Genomic DNA, 14,235 nt, shown 5'->3' with positions numbered 1-14,235 from the left:
GTGAGGGGGCGGGCCGCATAGAAAACTACAATTCCCAGCAGTCGTGCGCTGGCGTCGTGGAGGCTGCTGGGACGGTGGGTCTCTTTCGCGCTTCCCCGGTTGTGTGGGGGCTGCCATTGACAGGGCGTTGCTGCAGAATCGTGGTAGCTGACTGACGATGTTGTGAAGTAGCCCTCCGATTCCCTGCCGCGCCCGCGCGGTTAGTGGCAGCGGCGGTAGCCCCAACTCCTGCTCTCACGCTGACGACGCTTTAGGGGCTTCTCCCTGAGGGACCACAGGCGGAGGGCGGAGGACGGCGGGCCATTCCCGTGAGTAACCTTCCAACTCATGACTCAAATTTGCCCTTGTCCGCTTGTCCCGAATGCGGAGGAGCCTCCGGTCCTCGGAGGTCACGCGCGGAGACTGGGCCAGAGGCTGGCTAGGGGAAGACTGGGTCCTTGCCGGGTCCCCGCCCTATGGCGGGAAGTGGGTCTTTTCCCAGTTGTGGGTGGAAAGTGATGGGCGCTGGACTCTGGTCTCGGGGTTCACCCCACTTGCATCTCTAAGGATTGGCAGCCGCTCATCCTCCGCAGGACTGGATCCGTCTGGAGCCCCCTCCTTGAGCAGTGAGTGGCTTCAGTGTCTGGACGGTAAACCTTAAGCCTCAGTCGCCATCTGTGATGTGAGCAAGAGAGAGAGAGTATTTAAAAGAACTCTTCTTGCGTTGAGTCGAGTTGACTTTTCTTGCTATTGATTTTTGCCTCAGGCACCATGTATCTTTTAAAAACTAGAACAGCTGGCTTTAGTTTCAAGCGTAAATAATGGATTTTGGCAGATGTCCTTTTTTGTGCAAGTATAAAGATTATCTCCCAAACACTTAAAATATTTTGGTGTCATAATAATAGAAGTGAACTGTTGCCCACTCACCTTTTATTTAGATCTGCTGTTATACATGCAGGAAGATGTAACTTTTCACTGGAAATTCACCAAGCTGGATTGGATTATAGGAACAAAACGGAATGGACTCTTCCAGATTTTGGCCCATTTTAATAAATTATTTTCCAACCTTCAGATCTTTGCTGTTGAATTGGAACTCTGAATTTCTTTGATTTCCAAATAGCATTTTAATGGTGACGTGACACTTCAAAAATTGTGAAGGACATTTGGTTGTGAGGAAGGACTGGAATGAAGACAGTATCATTTCAGCAGTTATCTGGCTTCTATTTTTAAAATTAAGTAATGTTCAGCAAGTCTCAGACACTTAGCAAGCACACATGATATGAAAAACAATGTTTCTTTATCTTCATATGTTATTTTTATTCACACAATGGAAGGGATGGAAAAGAACCAATATTTGAATACTTTGAATTTGCTAGCCACCCCAACTCTGAACTTCATATATATTAGCTCACTTAATTACTAAAACAACCCTGTGACTTTGCTGTTGTAGGAAGTGGAGTTCAAACCTCAGTCTGTCTTGCTTCAAATCTACAGGTCAAATAACTTGTAATTACTCAGGAATTACTGATGTTAAAGATTGAATGGTTAAAAAGTAGTTTCCGCTTTGCCCTCAGACACCCCTCCCCTGGGGCAGATGCCCACAGAGAACTGGCAAGTGTTACTAAGCATTTGCTTCTCTGGGCTAGGAGAACAAAAGACCTTGAGAGTAAAAGGCACTTAAGGGGCTGCCCTGAGGAGCTGCTGTGGTACACATTCTAGGAACACGGAACAGGAGCTTGGTCCCCATCACTGTTTTTCCCTAGGGTCTGTTTTGAATAATAGTGTTTTTTGTATATATAACCAAACTTTTTATTCTGGACTAGAGGCCATATTTGAACCCTGGTTTTCAGAATTGTGGGTTTGGTGGCTCCATCTTTATAGATACTTGAACACATTACAAAACCACCAAATTTGGGGAAATGCCAACCATCCTTTGAGAGAATAAAGATGAGCAACCTTGCCTATTTGCATAGGGAGACCTGCATAAAAAGTCAGTGATTCCATAGACTCTTTCTGCACCAGTTAGTGCAGTTAATACCTCATTTTCATGAACAGCAAATCCATGGCAACATAAAAAAATGATTCATGTCCTTAGATTAGATTGTAAGCCCACCGGGCAGGTACTGTATCTAATGTTGTGTGTGGCACCTATCACATTGTTAGAGCTCAATAAACATTCAACAATTAAAAAAAAAAAAAAAAGAAAAGTAGTTTCCGGCATTATTTCCTAATACTGATTCCAATACATCTTGGACTTCCTGAAAAACAGAAGTTTTTCTCTCTGCCTGCAATTCCTGTCCCCCACTGAGCTGCTCATTAACTCTAAAAGCCTATTCCAAATCCACCTCAGTTTACTTATGTAAAATATCATAGGATTGGATTTTCATCTCAAAGGTCTTTTCCAGTTCTAAGTTTTTTGTGTTTCTACAATTGAAAACATAAGCCAAGGAGTTTTATTCTCCACTAAAATTGGAACACCTTAATCACAAAGGGTAGAAAAACTTGTTTCTTGAAAATTTTACTTCGATACCCAAATATGTTAAAAACCAATATAAAGAATGAGACATATGATAATATAGTATTTGATGGTTTTTTTTTTGAGCTTTGTTTATATCATCTGTATCAGTTTTTGAACCTCTTGAGTTACTATCTTGTTTCATTGGTAAGAAATCTGAGGCATTAAGGTAATGCTCAAATTTAAATGACTCAGTGAAGGAAGAAATTATTCATGGTTCCCAGTCATATCTATTCAGCTCTGGAGTGTTCTTGTAATAAAAATAAGAAAAAATTATTCAATGCTATGTGTAAGGATCCATTTAAATAATATTTTAGCTGTATTAACTTATCCTTGTGATAGTACTGTGAGGTATTTGGTAAGTAAACAACAACAGGCAAAGAGAGGATAAGTTAACATGCCTAAAGTCATTCAGAGAGTAAGTGGTATAACTGGATTGCGAACTTGGCAAGATCAGAATCTTTAGTGGAACTTTATTAAGCACCTACTGTGTACCAAACCCACAACTGGGCACTTTTATGTAATTACATCATTTGTTTTTACAGCTGCCTTATACAAAGTAGGAAGTTCAAAGTCACAAGTTAAGTAAAAGACAGACATTTACTTCAAAGTCTATATTTTCTCTACTTTGCCTCAATAATTTATTAAATACTTTCTATGGGCTAAGCACTGTGCTAAGTGCTAGGAATATAACCTGTGCTTCTAAGTAATACAGTCTGAAGAGAGAAAGATAGTTACGATCATGTGTTGAGCAATATGGGAGCAATGTTCAGAGATTTGTGTACAGAGAGCAGTGTACAAGGGTGCTATGGGAATCCAGAGAAAAGGCACTGAAATCAGCCTGGGGTTGGAAGGCTTGGGCCAGTCGTGGAAAAATAAACGGGAAATAGTTGGTACAGAGAAGAGGAGAGAAGGGGTATTGCATCCAAAGGGAATGATATAGAAAAAGCTTTGAGGTATAGTGAGGTGATTTAAGTTTCTTGGTGAGGAGAGAAAGTGTTGAATGATTAAGCTGGAAACTAGATTGGGGCCAAATTGGGAAGATTTGTATGAGATGTTAAGGGGTTTAAACTTTATCCAAAAGGACTGGAATTGAGAGACTGTCTAGCAGTGGAAAAATATTAAGTTTGCATTTTAGAAAAACTGCTCTCTGAGCCTTGTGGAGAATAGATTAAAAGGGTTAAGACTGGAGGTGCAGAGACCGATTAGGTGACTGTAGTTTGCCACAGGAAGCTGAACTAAACATTCCCCCAGAATTTTAAAATGTCAAACTAAATAGGACCATTGTTAACATAAGGAAGACTATAAAGGGCACAGCTTGCCCCTAGGGCATAAATAAGATTTAGAAAGAATTTGTATATAGCTGTTTGTACCTAGAGAATGGCCTTGCTTTTGGCATTTTGGCTTCCCATAGATTATAAAGCTTTACTGAAATAACACAGAATATTCAGTGTTTTTCCACTCTAAAGAGTGCTTTTATGTATTTAATAGATACTTCTGTGGTGCTTACACTGTTCTAGGACCTTTACAAAATCTCTGGCAGCCTTATGTAATACCTGCCATCATTATCTCCATTTTATAATAAAATAACTTCCCCAAGTTCACATTACCAATATATGGTAGAATTAAAATTCAAACTCAAGCAGTCTGGCTGCACTCTGGTTTCAGTCTGTGCTTTTAGGCATTTTTCTATACTGTTGTCATGTAATATTTATATATTTAATATTTATTAGGATCTTTATCAATGAAAGAAGGAGGAATACAAAAATAATTGGTTATGTCTGCCTTAAGATGTATACACTGTTTATCAGAGGATATCAGGAACAACCATAATACAAGGTAAAAAAATAAGTGTTTTAGAGAAAAACAGAGAGTGTTGTGGCAGCGCTTACTTTGAGTTGGGGCTTCTGGGAAGTCTTGATGAAGAAGGTGACATTTGAGCTGGGATGTGAAGAATGTCTAGAATATAGATATGTAGATGGGAGAGAAGAAATTGAAGGTAGAAGAAACAGCATGAAAAAGTTATACGATTGTGAATTTCCTGATCTGTCTAGGGAACTAGTAAATACAGCCCTTTTTTGGGCTGGAATGTATTTTGTGGTTGGGGAAGGAAGTTGGAGAAGTCAGTTGGGACTAGATTGAGGAAAGCTCCAAATGTCTGGGAAAAAACTGTCAGGAAGTGAGCGGCAAGGGAAATTGTGAGGCCTCAAGCCTGAATGATTGGGGTGTTTACCAGATGTAGTTATCTTTTAGGAGAAGATAAAGTTCATCTTTCTTTATCTGGTTTCAATCTGTTGGTTAACAAGCCCTGCTTTCACTGCCCCATAAACCCTTATGTTTCCATTCTCAATACCTAGGTTACACCTTTATTACAACAATCCAGGTAAACTGTGATAGAATTTAGTTCTTTTTCTGTCTCTATCCCTCCAGTTTTAAAATTTATCCTGTATTCTACCTCCAGATTTGTTTCTCTCGAATGTCACTTTCCATTTAGAAACTTGTTCCCTGCAGGATAAAGTTCAGATTTCTTAATCTGAACTAGTCAAGTGTAAATCTCCAATTACCTTCCCTGTAATCCTTCCTACTTAAATTTATCTGTTCACTCTTGCCAACTGACTCTCTTGCTTGCTTTGGGCCTTAAATTTTTTTTCTCCTTTATCTACCAGATACCTCCATTCTCACTATCAATCTTTCCATCCTTGAGGAACCCACTTACATTTTATGTCCTACGTGAAGCCAGCCCACTTCAGCTAGACTTGTGTATAGGACAGTTCTATAGTAATACGCATTGACTAAATTATCATCTGATGATGTTATCTTATTTTCTTAGATTTCGTAGATCATTAGATCTTAAATCTAATCTAGATCATTAGATTGAGATCACTAAATCTTCCCCCCATTCAATTTTTTTAATAAACAATACTATTTTTTTAATGAAGCAATAATTCCCAATAACTTTTTTCTATTCATTTATATGGTCATAACTCAGCAGTGGTGTTTATACCAAGTGAATCCACAAAGCTAAGAACAGGAATTGCAGCAGCATCTCCTTCTGAAAATCTGATATGTGACTTGTCCTCTTTTTTGTTATATATTTGTGCAAAATGCTGTACTACTGGTCCTTGCAATTGAAACTAATATTGATGAAATTTGTTGCCACTCTTCAGTGCTTGGGGTATTGTATTCCTTTGGATGTGAGTACTCAAAGAAAAGTTTAATATTGTCTTTTGCCAGTTTCGCTTGCATGCCCTGTGGCTTCACTTTAAGGTTCTGCTGCTCCTGTACCAAATAGATTTTCCAGGATTCCCAGATGCAGAAAACTAGCAGGAGATAGGCAACTGTGACAGATGTAAAAATCAGAAGGAAGATGATAACAGCTGCTATCAGAATCCAACCCAGGGCCTCCGATTGCACCTTGAGCTCCTTCAGGAGGTCCTGCATGTTGGGCGCCCTGGCCTGCTCCCCAGTGCAGAAGGGGTCGTGGCCAGAGCACAGGAGCCCTGGGAGGTCCACACTCTGGCTGGCACTCGCTGGCCACACACTCGTAAAGGCGTCCCTGAGCAGTGCCACAGCCATCCGGGAGAACTGCGCAAGTGCTGTGCTAGGCTCAGCCAAACACACACCAGGGTACTACACAGGCCCATGATGCAGCCTGCCTGTCCTCCTTTCAATTTGTGCTCCTTGATTTCTTGGATTATTATATACTTCTTTTTTACTTCTTTTTAATCTCTTTTCAGACTTTTAGTTTAACCCAGTGGCATTTATTGAAAGTTATTCAATAAGCAACTGATTGACCAGTTGATAATTATAGTCATGTTATTGAAATTTATAACTGACTTCTTAATATGTAATGTTTTGGCTTTATTCCTGGCTTTACTACTGACTCTTATAACCATGGGGAAGTCTCTTATCTACCCTCTGTTGTGGTTTATTCATGCTAGAAAATGAGTGTACCAAGTCTGCCCTGTAATATAGAAGTGGAAAGAATTCCTATTGCAAAGATCATTGAAGACTTTGAAGGTTATCCGTATATATCTGCAAGTGTTTGCCAACTTTCAGTTCTCTTTAGAATACTTTTGACAAATCAAGAAAAAGGAAGCAATAGTTCAAATATAGGGCCTAACTGAAGAGCGTTACACTATATTGTATAAAATGGAGTTGATAAATTGTGTGTTAATGGTGAAAGAATTCACCCACCAGTTCAGTTAATAGTTCAGTTAAACAGTAAATATCCTTTGAATTTCTGTGCTTTCAAGGTCTGGAATTCTTAGCCCCTGCCATTATATTCCCATTCTGATCCATCAACAACAACAAGGAAAGAAAAGATGGCACCTTCCCTTTCCTGTCAAGAGGGCTTTGTGAAATTAAATTGTAATATATGTTGTGAAATAAACAAATTACATGCTGTATTGGAGAACAGAAAAGTTGGTGTGGGCGGCTACTTTAGATCATGTGGACTGGTGACTTCTCCCTAATGATGACTTTTAACTGAGACCAGAAGGATGAGAAGTAATTACCACATAAAGAACAGGGAATAGTGTTCCAGGAATGGTGAACAACACTTATAAAGGCCTACAGATAGGAAAGAATGTGATGAGAAGTGAAGAGAAGTGACAAAGGGCCTGTATCTCTATGGCTGAGTATGATCAAGGGGGCAGTGATGCAAGGTGAAGCAGAAGTAGGCAGGGACCAGATCACACAGGACCTTATAGACTGTGGTTAGAGGTGTGGGTTTTATTATAGGTGTTATGGAGACCCTTGATTTTTTTTTTTTTTTTAAGAAGAGTGATATAACTCCAATTTTAGTTTTTTTTTTTTCCAAAACAGTTTTATTCACACACCATACAGTCCATCCAAAGTGTACAGTCTGTGGCTCTCTCTATAATCACAGAGCTGTGCTTTCATTGCCACAGTCATTTTTGGAACATTTTCACAGCTCCAAAAAGAAAAACTCCATGCCCTTATACCCCCCTGTTATTGACACTTAGCATCAGTGTGGTACCTTTGTTCCAACTGATGGAAGAACATTAAGATATTACTGTTAACTTAAGTCCATAGTTTGCATTAGGTGCATTTTTTCCCCATATACTACCCTATTATTAACACCTTGTAGTTGTGACATACATTTGTTCCAATTCATGGAAGAACATTCTTGTATTTGTGCTCTTAACCACGTTCATCATCCCCAGCAGTTAGATATACTATATACACTATTTATACAGCCCCTTGTTTCATCCTTTAGCTTTCCTTCTAGTGAGATACACAACCCTAAACTTCCCCTTTCAACCACAATCACTCACATGATTCAGTTATTTACACACATGAGATAATGTGCTGCCATCACCTCTATCCATTTCCAAATATTTACAATCAACCTTATTTAAAAATTCTGCACAAATTAAGCATCAGTTCCCCATTCCCTATCCCCATTCTGTCTTTTGGTAACCTATATTCTAGATATTAACTGCCAGAGTTTACACATTATAGTTCATGTTAGTGAGATCGTACCATATTTGTCCTTTTGTGTCTGGCTTATTTCACTCAACATAATGTCTTCCAGGTTCATCCGTGTTCTCACATGCATCAGAACTTGATTCTTTCTTATGATTGAGTAATATTCCATCATATATGTATACCACATTTTATTTATCCATTCATCAATTGATGAACACTTGGGTTGTTTCTATCTTTTGGCAATTGTGAATACTGCTGCTTTGAACATCATTGTGTAAATGTCTGTTCACATCCCTGCTGTCACTTCTGGGTTTATACCTAGAGGTGGTATTGCCAAATCAAATGGCATTTCTGTACTTAGCTTTCTGAGAAACTGCTAAACTGTCTTCCACAGCGGCTGTCCCATTCTACATTGCCATCTGCAGTGAATAAGTCGTCTTATTTCTCCACATCCTCTCCAACACTTACAGTTTTCTGTTTGTTTAATAGTGGACATTCTAGTAGGGGTAAAATGATAGCTCATTGTGGTTTTGATTTGCATTTCCCTAATAGCTAGTGAGGTTGAGCTTCTTTTCATGCGCTTTTTAGCTGTTTGTATTTTCTCTTTGGAAAAATGTCTATTTATAGTTTTTTGCCCATTTTTATTGGGTTGTTTGTCTTTTTATAGTTGAGTTGTAAGATTTCTTTATATACTGGATATTAAACCCTTGTCGGATATATGGTTTCCAAATATTTTCTCCCATTGAATAGACTGCCTTTCACCTTCTTGACAAAGTCCTTTGAAGCACAAAAGTATTCAATTTTGATAGGTCCCATTTATCTGTTCTTTCTTTTGTTGCTTGTGCTTTGGGTATAAGGTCTAAGAGACCGCCATCTACCACATGATCTTGGAAGATGCTTCCCTGTATATTCTTCTAGGAATTTTATGGTCCTGGCTCTTATATTTAGGTCTTTGCTCCATTTTGATTTAATTTCTATATAATGTGTGAGATAGGTGTTGTTTTGGTTTGCTAAAGCTGATGGAATGCAATATACCAGAAATGCGTTGGCTTTTACAATGAGACTATATTAACTTGCAATTGACAGTTCTTAGGCAATGAAAATGTCCAACTTAAAGCATCAACAAGACAATACCTGTACTCTGAAGACAGGTGGCCAGCACCTGGACACCTCTGTCATTTGGGAAGGCACATGGCCAGCGTCTGCTGGGCCTTTTCTCCTGGGTTATGTTTCTTTTAGCTTCTCTGGGGCTTTTCTCTGTAAGCTTCTCTTAATTTCATCTCTTAGCTTCTGTATGTGTTTTGTCCTGTTATAAAGGACTCCAGTTGGGGGATTAAGATGCACCTTGAATGAGGTGGGTCACATCTCAATTGAAATAACCTAATCGAAAGGTCCTACCCACAATAAGTCTGCACGCACAGGAATGGATTAAAAGAACATGGCCTTTTCTGGGGTATGTAACAACTTTAAACTACCACAGGGGTCTTTATTCATTCTTTTGGATATGGATATCCAGTTCTCCCAGCACCATTTTTGGAAAGACTGTTGTATCCCAGTTGAATGGACTTGGCAGCCTTGTCAAAAATCATTTGACCGTAGATCTGAGGGTCTATTTCTGAACCCTTAATTTGATTCCATTGATCAATATGTCCATCTTTATGACAATACCCTGTTAATTTGACCACTGTAGCTTTATAATATGCTTTAAATCAGAAACTGTCAGTCCTCCAACTTCATTCTTCTTTTTCAAGATGCTTTTGGCTATTTGGGGCCCCTTACCCTTCCAAATAAATTTGATAATTGGCTTTTCCATGTCTGCAGAGTAGGCTGTTGGAATTTTGATTGGGATTGCATTGAATCAGTAAATTGATTTGGGTAGAATTGACATCTTAATGATATTTAGTCTTCTAGTCCATTAACACAGAATCTTCCTCCATTTATTTAGGTCTTCTTTGATTTCTTTTAGCAATGTTTTATAGTTTTCTTAGTACAGATCCCTTCACCTCCTTGGTTAAGTTTATTCCTAGATATTTGATTCTTTTAGTACCTATCATAAGTGGAATATGGAATATTTTTTTCTTGATTTCCCTCTCGGATTGCTCGTTACTAATGCGTCAAAACACTACTGATTTCTGTATGTTGATCTTGTATTCTGCCACTTTGCTGAAATTGTTTACTTAGCTCTAATAACTTTGTTGTAGATTTTTCGGGACTTTCCAAATATAGGATCGTGTTGTCTGCAGATAGGGAAAGTTTTGCTTCTTCCTTTCCAATTTGGATGTTTTTAATTTCTTTTTCTTGCCTAATTGCTGCAGATGGAACTTTTAGCACCATGTTGAATAACAGTGGTGACAGTGGACATCTTTGTCTTGTTCCCAATCTTAGAGGGTAAGCTATCAGTCTCTCACCGTTGAGTATGTGGGTTTTTCATATATGCCCTTTATCATGTTCAAGAAGTTTCCTTCTATTCCTGTCTTTCAAAGTGTTTTTATCAAGAAAGGATGCTGGGTTTTCTCAAATGCCTTTTCTCCATCAATCAAGATGAACATGTGGTTTTACTTCTTTGATTTGTTAATTGGTGTATTACATTAATAGACTTTCTTGTTTTGAACTATCCTTGCATATCTGGAATAAAACCCATTTAATCATGGTATATAATTCTTATAATGTGCTGTTGGATTTGATCTGCAAGTATTTTGTTGAAGATTTTTATATCTATATTCATTAGAGAGATTGGTCTGTAATTTTCTTTTCTTATAATATTTTATCTGGCTTTGGTGTTAGGGTGATGTTGGCTTCATAGAATGAGTAAGGTACTGTTCTCTTCTCTGCAACTTTTTGTAACAGTTTGAGCAGGATTGGTATTAATTCTTCTTGGAATTATTGGTGGAATTCACCTGTGAAGCCACCTGGTCCTGGGCTTTTCTTTGTTGATAGGTTTTTGATGACTAATCCAGTCTCTTTACTTGTGATTGGTTTGTTGAAGTATTCTGTTTCTTCTCAAGTCAGTGTAGGTTGTCTTTGTGTTTCTAGGAAATTGGTTATTTCGTCTAAGTTGTCTAAATTGTTGACATACAGTGGTTCATAGTATCCTCTTACGATCTTTTTTATTTCTATGTGGTGAGTAGTAAAGACCCTCCTCAATTCTGGTTTTATTTACAGGTTCTATCTTTTTTTTCTTTGTCAGTCTAGCCTCAAAGAACCAGCTTTTGGTTTTACTGATTCCTTCTATGGATTTTTGGTTCTCCATTTCATTTATTTCTGCTCTAATCTTTGTTATTTCTTTCCTTCTGCTTGCTTTGGGATTAGTTTACTGTTCTTTTTCTGGTTCCTCCATGTGTGCAGTTAAGTCTTTGATTTTTAACTGTTTGTTCCTTTTTGATGTGCCTTTCAGCACTACCATCACTGCATCCCGTAAGTTATGATATGTTATGTTCTCGTTTTCACTCATCTCAAGATACTTACTGATTTCTTTTACAATTTCTTCTTTGACCCACCAATTGTTTAAGAGTGTTGTTTAACTTCCATATCTTTGTGAATTTTTCAGTTCTCCTCCTGTTATTGATTTCTAGTTTCATTCCATTGTGATCATACAAAGTACTTTTTATAATTTCAGTCCTTTTACATTTATTGAGACTTGTTTTGTGGTCCAATATGTGGTCTATCCTGGAGAATGATCCATGAGCACTTGGGAAGAATATATATCCTACTGTTTTGGGGTCTAATGTTCTATATTTGTCTGTTAGATCTTGATCATTTATCATATTATTTAGGTTCTCTGTTTTCTTATTGATCCTCTGTCTAGATATTCTGTCTGTTGAAGAGAATGGTATATTGAAGTCTCCAACTATTGTAGAGACGTCTGTTACTCCCTTCAGTTTTGCCAGTGTTTGCCTCATGTGCTTTGGGGCACTTTGGTTAAGTGCACAGATATTTATGATTGTCATTTCTCCTTGGTGAATTGCCCCTGTTATTAATATATAGTGTTCTAGTCTATTTTATCCAATATTAGTGTAGCTAACACAGCTCTTTTTTGGTTACAGCTTGTGTGGAATATCTTTTTCCAGCCTTTCACTTTCAACCCATTTATATCTTTTGGTCTAAAATGAGTCTCTTATAAACAGCAAATAGATGGATTATGTTTTTTATCCATTCTGCCAATCCGTGTCTTTTGATTGGGGTGTTTAAGCCATTAATATTCAGTGTTATTATTGCAAGGCAATACTTACTGCAACGATTTTATCCTTTTGTTTTTATGTATCATAGCTAATTTTTGTCTTTCTTTTTACCCTTTCAGTTACCCTTACTGATAATCTTCATTTCTACACTCTGCTCCAAGCCTCTACTCCTGTCTTTTTCTTTCCAGCCTGAAGAACTCCCTTTAATATTTCTTTTAGGGCAGGTGTCTTGTTAACAAACACTCTTAGCTTTTCTTTGTCTATGAATATTTTAAACTCACTCTCATTTTTGAAGGACAATTTTGCCAGATAAAGAATTCTTGTGTTGCAGTTTTTCTCTCTCAATATCTTAAATATATCATACCCCTGCCTTCTTGCCTCCATGGTTTCTGATGAGCATTTGACACTTAGTTTTATTGGGTGTTTTTTATATGTGTTGAATTGCTTTTCTCTTGCTGCTTTCAGAATTCTCTCTTTATCATTGGCATTTGACATTCTGATTAGGATGTGTCTTGGAGTGGGTCTATTTGGATATATTCTGTTTGGACTACGTTGTGTCTTGGATATGCATATTTATATCTTTAAAAAGAGTTGGGAAATATTCTTTCTGCCCCCTTTCTTTTCTCTTCTCTTTCTGGGACATCTGTGACACATATGTTTGCATGCTTCTTGCCATCATCCAATTCCCTGAGACCCTGCTCAAATTTTTCCATTCTTTTCTATATCCTTTTGTCTGCTGATTTCAGATGTCCTGTCTTTTATGTTGCTGATCCTTTCTTCTGTCTGTTCAGATCTGCTGTTGTATGCCTCTAATGTATTTTTATTCTCATCTATTATGCCTTTCATTCCCAAAAGATCTGTTATTTTTCTTTGCATGCTTTCATATTCTTCTTTATGCTCATCCAGGGCTGCCTTAATATCCTTTATCTTTTAGGCATATTTTCCTTTATATCCTTGAATTGACTTAGGAGATTTGTTTGAATCTTTGTTTAGTTGTTCCAAATTCTGTATCTCCAACTTTTTGATTTGTTCCTTTGACTGGGCCATATCTTCCTGTTTCTTAATATGGTTTGTAATTTTTTATTGATGTCTAGCCATTGGATTATCTTGATGAATTTACTCTGAGAGTCAGTTTCTCTTTCTTGCCACTTATTGAGAATGGAGAGGAGCAAGAGATTAAACATTGAGTCCTGTTAGGAAATTAGTTCATAGACTGAGAAAGAGATGATGGGGACCTGGACTAGGATGGTAGAAAGAAATGGAAAGAAGTGGGTAGATTTGAACTATATATTGATAGCAGACTGTACAGGATTTGGTAATGGATTGGATGTGGCAAGCTGAGGGAAAAGAGGAATCTAGTATTCAGTGGATTAGTTCTTCCTTATCACCCTGTGGGAAATTTTGGAGGAGCTCAAGAAGTCTGGTCTGAAGAACCAGGTTGGGAGTTACTAACACTGAACAGATAGTTTAATCTGTAGTGGTGGTTGGTTGGCACTAAGGTAAATGAAAATAAAATGTGGCCCCAGTTGGAAGTCTGGGAGGTACCAGTATTTAAAGATCAGGGGGAGGGTGTTGTGTGATCCAGTTAGAGAGTTTGAGAAAGAACGTTTGAAGATAGAGCCTCCAGGAAATCCAAGGGAGGAAAGTTGAAGAAAGCAGGGAGTATTGAACTAGAGGTGACGTAAGAGAACAACTAAGAAGGTGTGATTGATTGGTAAACAGGGACTATTGGAGACCAGATAACAGGGATTATTGGAGAGTGATTTCAGGAGAAATCAGATTGTGGTGGGGTTGAGATATGAATGAGAGATAAGGAAGAGGGAATAGAGTGGGTACTCTTTGGAGAGGGTTGGGTGAGTAGAGAGGGCAGTAGCTAGAAGGGAACCCAAAATCTTGGGGGGGGGGGGGTAAAGAAAATTATTTTATCTGTTTTTAATAAAATAGAAGATTTTGAGCATATTAATAGGCCAAGGAGAGGGTGAAACTAGAGGATAGGGATAACCAATGGAGCAAGATTTAGAGAAGGAAGAAGTAGGAGATGCTTAGGTAAACTTATATTTCATTATTTTTTAACTAGATAAATATATACAGATGGTACAAAAATGAAAC

At 38.0% G+C, this 14,235-nt stretch overlaps 1 protein-coding gene and 1 pseudogene across 2 annotated transcripts in view; one reads left to right on the top strand and one right to left on the bottom strand.

Annotated features, from left to right (window-relative positions):
* The first annotated feature begins 50 nt into the window (after positions 1-50).
* The window catches only part of TRAK2 (trafficking kinesin protein 2), a 73,484-nt gene continuing 59,299 nt past the window's right edge, over positions 51-14,235 (top strand). The window contains exon 1 of one of the 2 annotated variants that reach the window (XM_037848803.1): positions 51-308. The gene's annotated coding sequence lies outside the window, so the exon portion shown is untranslated. The remainder of the gene's footprint in view (positions 309-14,235) is intronic. The other variant, XM_037848804.1, reaches the window with a different exon arrangement.
* Positions 5,473-6,070, bottom strand: LOC119543809 (annotated as a pseudogene).

Source organism: Choloepus didactylus, chromosome 9, assembly GCF_015220235.1.
Source record: "Choloepus didactylus isolate mChoDid1 chromosome 9, mChoDid1.pri, whole genome shotgun sequence".
Classification (NCBI taxonomy): domain Eukaryota; kingdom Metazoa; phylum Chordata; class Mammalia; order Pilosa; family Megalonychidae; genus Choloepus; species Choloepus didactylus.
Note: the sequence above shows the minus strand (reverse complement) of the source record. Positions and strands in the feature narration are given on the sequence as shown.